Source organism: Capsicum annuum, chromosome 11 (assembly GCF_002878395.1).
Source record: "Capsicum annuum cultivar UCD-10X-F1 chromosome 11, UCD10Xv1.1, whole genome shotgun sequence".
NCBI lineage: Eukaryota > Viridiplantae > Streptophyta > Magnoliopsida > Solanales > Solanaceae > Capsicum > Capsicum annuum.
In genome coordinates, this window is record NC_061121.1 from 71,463,036 (window position 1) to 71,471,384 (window position 8,349).

Below are 8,349 nucleotides of genomic sequence, written 5' to 3' on the forward strand. Positions count from 1 at the left end.
CCTGGTAAGACGGGTTGAGTATTACTTAAGAGACTCCCAGGCCACTTAAGTGGTTCCTACTTAAGTGGACAAAGCATCACTTAAGTGGGCATTGAGCAGATGCTAAATATCATCTAACCGACACCAAAGTTGCACACGTGATGACTGCTTAAGTGGTCATAAGATTGCTTAATTAGTTGAATCAGCAACTTGATGCACCAAACTTTGCTAAGTCTATAATGGACTTTGATTGGGTGCTCAGGGTTTGCTGGTAACCCCATACACGCAAAAAAAGTATGCTACCATACAAAATTTGATGATCCGAACTCAATTAAAGCATAGAAATTTTCATTCGAGATCATTTTGAGTGAATGTAGGGCCTATACCTATTGTTCTACCATGAGTTTGGAAACCTCATGACCTGAACCAAGAGTTCCCCTACCTAAATAAAATGTTTGGAAGCTGATGGCACTATTAAAATTCTCATCCGAGGTCATCTACTAGCATTTTTGTCCAAGACCAAATCCTAAGCAGTTAAAGCTCTAAATAGGGACTCTGGGAAGGCTCAAAATACTGGAAATGCATACAAATCAAGGAAATAAACTAGAGGGACATTACATATGGCTTTGAGATATGGATAGTGGGTATAATTACTTTTATTAATTCTTCTTAGTTACATCCACCAAGCTTATAGGGGACTATAGTGGGTTAGTTACTTTATTATGTATTCTTGGCTTATGGGGCCCCAACTATGATAGAGATAGTTGTGTTCTATTTATTATTGTCAATTTAAGGTTGTTTAGCTTCATTATTTAGAGCTTTATTCCAAGTTCACTCTTTTCCCTTGACTTAGCTTATTTATCTTACATTTATATTATGATTTAGCTAATAAGGTCATGGACGCCTGCTAAGTACTCGTAGCTTTAGTAGTCATCCTACATGTTTTTACCTTTATTGTGTAGGTCCTAGTACTAGCTACCACTATTGAAGCTGTGATTATATTTGTCAAGGTTCGGATATAGAGTGAGCTCTTGGAGTTGGAGTTGATCTTCTCTCCATCTTTTATTTGTGAATAGTATTTCTATTATTTAGATAGTTGTACATTGATCTTGATAGTACTCGTATTCTTTTTATTAATCTCTTGTACTGATATTACTAGGTCGTGGTATGATATTACTCCTCTTTGATTCCTCTATTGTTATATTATTTTTCTTGTGATTTGTTGCTTATAGATTATTTTTTGGTATTATTTTGACATTTATGCCATTTTCCACCAAATAACCCATTATTTATAATTTTGGGCTATGGTTTGGATTACCTATTGCAAGGTAAAGTAGGTGCCATCATGACTCGTAAAACTGGGTTGAGACAAATTTGTATTAGATCCTATGTTCACCAGTATTGATGATATAAAAGTAAGTGTCCAGTAGAGTCTCACAGATCAAAGTGATGACACCCATTTCTTAACTTCGGAGAGGATATAGAACATTCTTATGAAATCTTCACTTCCTTAACTCAGTTTTTGCTAAGAGTCTAAGTTGGTTTCTAAGATTCATGTGGTTCTACTTTTTTGTAGATACCTATGATGCATACTACTACTACATGAGATAAATACCTCAATTTCGCATCTAGAGATCCTATCAGAGTATGTGGATTAATTAGAGGTCGAGGATAAACTAGAGATACAACCCCAATAAGAGATAAAGTAAGAGAGCATTCAATAGACCCTCTCCCTGCTCCCTCAACAAATATTTCCTCCACCACAGCCAGTGGCAAGCTAAAGGTAGCCTAGGCTCTACAGGGGTTTTTTTCATTGTATTTCTTAGAGATACTATGGTCCAGCTTCTAGGATAGGTTAGTGGCACATTGTCTGATTATGCTCAGTTTGTAAATCAGAATGGTACCAATGCCGCGGCACAACCTATAGTTGCAACTCCAAAAGTTAAGATTCCTCTAGCTTTAGTAGTTTCTCATCTAGTAGTAGCCCTTCCTGCTATGTTTATTGACAAGTAGAATATGTTAGGTATATTCTTGATATTAATATCGCCTAGGTACTCTAGGACACCGAGCAAGGATGCTTATGTGTTATTAGTTTTTCTAAGGATAGGCTCCTTAATTTAGGCCTAGTTTAGACTCGTGGTGTGATGATACAACTTTTTGTTTAGATTTTGTAGCTCAACATTGGTGGAGATTTTATCTTAATTTGAGGCCAACTGGATATCCTCATTGAAATGGACTCTATTCTTTGAGAACTTTCTGGAGAAGCATATGCCTCGTAGCCTTAGATATCATCTCAAAGATTAGTTCTCGAGATTGCAATAGGGTTTTATAATTGTCTTGGAGTATAAGGCTCAATTTCATAAGTTGTCCAGGCATGCGACATCCATCTTGCTGATCGAGTATGAATGGATTTAGTGTTTTGTTTGAGGATTGAGAAATCCTCTTTATATGGATACACAAAGTTTGGTTGTCACTATTAAATACTTTATTAAAGTTTATGATCATTCTTAGATTGTAAAAGAGAAATTACGAGGCCCAAGGAATAGTGATATGAGGTTGTTATACCAGGGCAGTTTCAATGGGAGACAAACTGCTTATGATTTACAGGTAGTGGGTCTCAGCTTAGGTACCCTCAACACTAGCCTTATCAGCACCAAGGTCAGACTAGTTGGCCCATTCATTCCATACTTCAAATTACTAATAGAGGTCAGCCTAACTACAGTGATCATCCTAATCAGAGTAGTGGTCAATCTTTGAGCAGTTTGCATTCTGGGTTTTCTAATCAAGGTGGTAAAAATTAGTCAATTGGATCATCTGGTTTTAGTGTAGAACCTAGGGTGTATTATGATTTTGGATGGAGCCTTTAGCTATTTTTCTATAGAGTGTCCATAACATAGGATAGTAGTGCCATAGCACAGAGTGCTCTGATGATTATAGCAATGTTGCCACTCGCTAGAGGTGGCATATAGGGTCATAGGGGTTGTCCCAAGAGTTCTTGTAGAGGTCCTTAGGAAAGTAGGATAGGTGATTGTTCAGATGCCCAGCTAGATGACGGGTGAGCTTATTTATATATTGTACCTAGTAGATCAAAGGTAGGGTCATTGATATGCTATCACAGGTACATTCTCAATATGGCAACAATCATCTTTTGCTTTATTTGATTTGAGATACACTTATTCTTATGTGACTATCTATTATTCACCACAATTAAAGTTGTCTTTGTCTTCTTTATCTGTGTCGATATATGTATCTATTTCCATGGGTGATTCTTAAGTAATGGATTAGGTTTTTAGAGCATGTATTATGATCGTTTGAGAGTTTTATACTTAGGCTAATCTTATTATATTAGATATGGTGGATTTTGATGTGATTATATGAAGACTAGTTATCCACCTATTATGTGGCCTTAAATTATTTTTTCAAGATAGTTATATTATCCAAGATTAACATACCACTAGTTGTGTGGTAGGGATGGTTTAGACTCCCTTCAATGGGGATTATTTCTAATGATTGGTCTAGGAGACTGTAATACCCCGCAGAATTCTCTTCTAGTCTGAGCCTTAGAGCGTATCCAGCAAAGAGGAAAATATGAGTCTAAAAGTTTCAGAAGTACCTTCCCAAGTATGAAAAACTTTGAATCGTATGTAATTTTATCAAAATCCGACATCAAATAAAGAAGTTATGGCCGTTTTACTGAGCGTTGTTGGAATCATAGGTTTGACGGTCGATCTGACAGACCACCAAGTCCTTGATGAACCGTCAAGTGTCCCATCAGACTAAGGAAGTGGCTCCTTTTTTTGTTTATCATGTGACGGCCAAAGTGGTGGACCATCAGAAAGTTGACAGACCATCAAAGGGCCCATCAGACTGAGGCAGAATATCCCATTCCTAGACCTCGAGTGATGGATGATCTGGTGGACTGCCAGATTTCTGATGGACCATCACTTCGATCCTCACTCCGAGACAGAACATCCCAATTTTTACACTTGAGTGACGGACGACTTGGTGGACTGTCAGTCCCTCTAACGGACTGTCAGGTCGACCATCACAGACCCCGATTGGAATTTTCTAGACAAATTTTAAAGGGGCATTTTGGTTTTTTCCATATCCTCCCCCAGCTCTATAAATACCGAGCCAAGGTCCTTCAACATTATTTTTCTCTCTCTTCCACCCAAAAATTAGGGTTTCCAAAATCAAAATACTTTCTTCTCCTTTCATAAAATTCAAGAGAGATCAAGAAGGATCTAGAGAAATCAAGAACTCCTTTCAAGAGACGTCCATAAAAGAAATTCCCAGGTATGTAGATGTTGATTCTTGGGTCCCTTTCATCCAAGAAGCTCAAGTACCTTTTTTAAAACTTAAGGATTTTATGTTTTGTGATATTCCATGATTGGTATAAGTTGAAGTTGATGTTACTTATGTTGTTGAGTTTGGATTCATGATTGTTTGCAAGATTTATGGTCTTTGACCCTAGTATATGGAATTTATGTGATGTTGTGATGTGCCCTTTTGGAGTTAGTGTCTATGTGAGGTGTTCATGATATTAGGGTGTAGAAATGGTTGAATAAGCAGAGTATGCACACCATAGGTTGGACGAAAGACTGAGGTGAAGCATAGAGAGGCATTGTAGTATGTTAAAGGGGAAACCCAAAGTTGTGGGCTAGTCCATGCACACCTAGTGTTTGATAAAATTTCTAAGTGAGCAGAATGAACCATAATAATAATATGGGATCCCTGATTAGGTGTAGAACTAGGCATGTCTAGTGGTTGTCGAAAGACCGTAGAGAGTAAGTTGAGATGAAATAGCGGTAAATCTCCCAAGTGAGTGCTCTTTGATTTATTTTAAGTTTTGATACATACTAAGTGATTAGCAAGAGAGTAATGAAATAATAGCGTGAAATTTTCCCAAAATCTCATGATATCTAGATATATGTCGAGACCGATATAGATGTGAAGTACTTGATGAAAGACTTCGTTGAATGGTATAATTTAATAGCATGTCTTCCTGAAGGTAGTTGTGATGATGAATCGACATTGATGACCCCCTAAATGTTGGGAGCAATCATTTGGTAATCATGATAGTGAATAAAGGTTTATATTTCATAAATTATAGGTGCGATGCCATAAGGTTTGTGAGGGGGAAAGTATGTTATGATTCTGAAATACATAGAGTGGCCCCTTGGTAGTTTTGATGATGAGTAGACGTTTGTAAATCCTTGGAGGTTTGAGGTGATGTTCTAATGATTGTGAAATTGAATATATGGCATGATTTCTGAGTTTCTTGTGAATATGCCTGAATGATGGTAATGTGCATGAATGCTTGTGATGCTTGAATGAATGATGATGCTTTACTTCTATGTTGTCGAGTCCTGGAGGTATTTATACCCAAAAATAGAGCTGTTGTCTAGAGCCCGTGTCAATTTCTCGATAATTCCAACCGAGCCATGATTTTCAAAACTTAGTGAACTATAGAACTGTATCCTCAGACAAGTGTGAATCTTAATAAAGCTCAGTAATCTCAGTTATCTTTGTAATCTCTATTTCGCTAGTAATCTAGTCTCAGACCTATACTCAGTCCAGTCCTAATGGAACTTAAGTGATTCAATTCTAATCTCAGAAATGATTCAAATAATCTAATGAAGCTATGTATCATCAGTCAGATACCGTGATTCGATATTGTTTCTATCAGATATGGAACCAAGTGATCTCAGCGTATTTCAGCCAGATCATTTGAGAAACATGATCATGTAAACAGATTCAGCTTTATTGTGTTCATTCTAAAGATTCAGAGAGAGTCTTTCAGTTAGGAGTAGAAACTAGCACCGAGTGAAGGAAGGGATGGTGATTCCTCCCGTCAGAGAGAGAGGACGGAGTTGTTAGTAGCAATCTTTAAACTCCAGAACTGCGTAGCCAGCGCAGGATATAGGAGTCCCCATCAGTAGAGGCTGTCACCTTCAGAGAGGTTGACTATTATATTGCCTCAGGTCGACTTCCTACAAGGGTCATCCCATCAGAGAAACTTGACCAGAGAGTGAGTCTTTACCCGTGGCACGGTATTGATGCCCTTCCAGCTGGGGTTACAGTTTGGACCCCACTTGTGGTAGGTTAGGGCATGTCGGTTAAGTGACTACTTCCCACAGTAAGGAACTCAGATAGTTCCATTGATTCATGGACCATCCCATCAGATAGGCTTGGCCTCATATACAGATGCTTACTATCATATTTAAAAATCTCCCATCAGATAGGCTTGATCATAGTCTCAGATCATGTTGAATATTCTTATTATCATATTTAAAGATCTCCCGTCAGATAGGCTTGGTCTCCTTCTCATAATTTGTTAAGTATTCTTGTTTTTGAATTCGGATATAATCCTATTTTTTTATCATTGATAAAGCTTCTGAAGTTATCTGTTAGAAAAGTTGAATCTCTAATTTTATCGGTTGAAAGCGGTAAGCTCAAAACTCAATCTTTGATATAAGTATACTAAGATCCTCAGTTATCAATAGCAGATGAGTCAGTGGTTCAGTATCTCAGTGATGGTAGTGAGTTTAGCTCACAGTAAAGAAGTATCCAAGGTCAATTCTCTAGAGTTGTGATGACTATGAGTATGATTTATGCATTCTTGTATGTGTGCTTATTTTTGTGCGGTTTTCTCATAATCATTTAGGTTATACATAATTTACATGCATGAGCTATTGTGATGATGCTTTTGCACTATGGTGTCTCATTTGACACCATAGGTTTATAGGCACAGGACCCAGAGTATCATCAACAGATTAGTCCTAGTCAGCAGCAGTAGCTGCGAGTCCTCTTCTTTTGAGGATGAGTTTTAATTTTCTATTATTGTAATCAAAATTTTATTTACTTTTAGTTGACGGAGTTAGTTGGGGACCTGTCCCATCAACTCCACAATTCAGTCAGATTAGAGGCTTTTTCAGACAGATGTATTGTATAGTATTCAGTATTACATTTTGAGTATTTATAGATGTGTTGAACCTTATGGTCAGTTTCTGTATTTATTCCAGATATTATGTAGTGTACAAGTACAGATATTAGTAAAGGGTTAGCTTGTGGTCCTTCGGGGTCACAAACACCATGTGACATCTTAGGATGGGATCTCGGGGCATTACAGAGACTTATATTGAGATTCTACAAGCCTTATATCACTTGTATTTGTAATTACAGTGTAAGGAGTCCATCGCTTAACTCTATTCTATAGTCGATGATTTTCTTGATGTTTTTCCTATTGATCAACCTAGTCTTTTCCCTAAGCATGATATTGAGTATATTATTGATTTTGAGCCTAGCATATGAACTATCTCCATAGCACCTTATCATATGGCTACTACCAAGCTTAAGGAGCTAAATTCTCAACTATAGGATCTTTTAGGTAAGGGTTTTATCAAACCTATTCTATCACCTTGGGTGCTCTATTCTTGTTTATGAAGAAGAAGGATAGTTCCTTGACTATGTGCATTGATTACAAGCATCTTAAGAAGGTGATATTGAAGAGGAGATATCCTATCCCTTGTATTGATGACTTATTTAACAAGCTTCAGGGAGCAATAATTTTCTTAAAGATTTACTTGAGGTTCAATTACTATCAGTTAGGGATTTGGGCTGAGTATATCCTAAAAACACCCTTTAGGACTCGTTATGGACTTTATGACTTCTTGGTGATGACCTATGGGTTGACCAATCCCCTAGCTACATTTATGGATTTGAAGAACCGTATGTTTTGACCTTATTTGCATTCTATAATGATTGTGTTCATAAATGAAATTCTTATATATTTAAGAAGTACGAAGGAGTATATGCAGCATTTAAGGATTATGTTCTAAACTTTGAGAGATCATAGGTTTTTTACCCAATTTCCAAAGTGTGAGTTGGCTCGAGTCGGTGACATTCCTACTAAATGTGATATCTAAGGATAAGATTATGGTAGACCCAGTGAGGATTGAGGTTATTCGTGATTTGACCAAGCCTACATCTTTCTATGAGGTTTACAACTTCATTGATTTGGTTGGCTATTACAGATCATTCATTGAGGGTTTTGCTACTCTTGTAGCGTCAATGAATAAATTGACTCGAAAGGAGGTTTCTTTATAGTGTTTTGAGGAGTGTCAGTCAACCTTTTGAAAGATCAAGGGTTATCTCACTTTAGCTCCTATATTGGCTCTTCCTATGGGGGTAAGGGGTTCATCGTGTATTATGATGCTTCCAGTGTTGGTCTAGGTTATATGTTGATGTAGCAGGGCTAAGTTATTGCTTATGTGTCTAGGTAGCTGATGGTGAACTAGTAAAACTACCCCACTCACAATTTGGAGTTGGCAATGGCAGTTTCTACACTTAAGATTTAGAGGTTTTTTA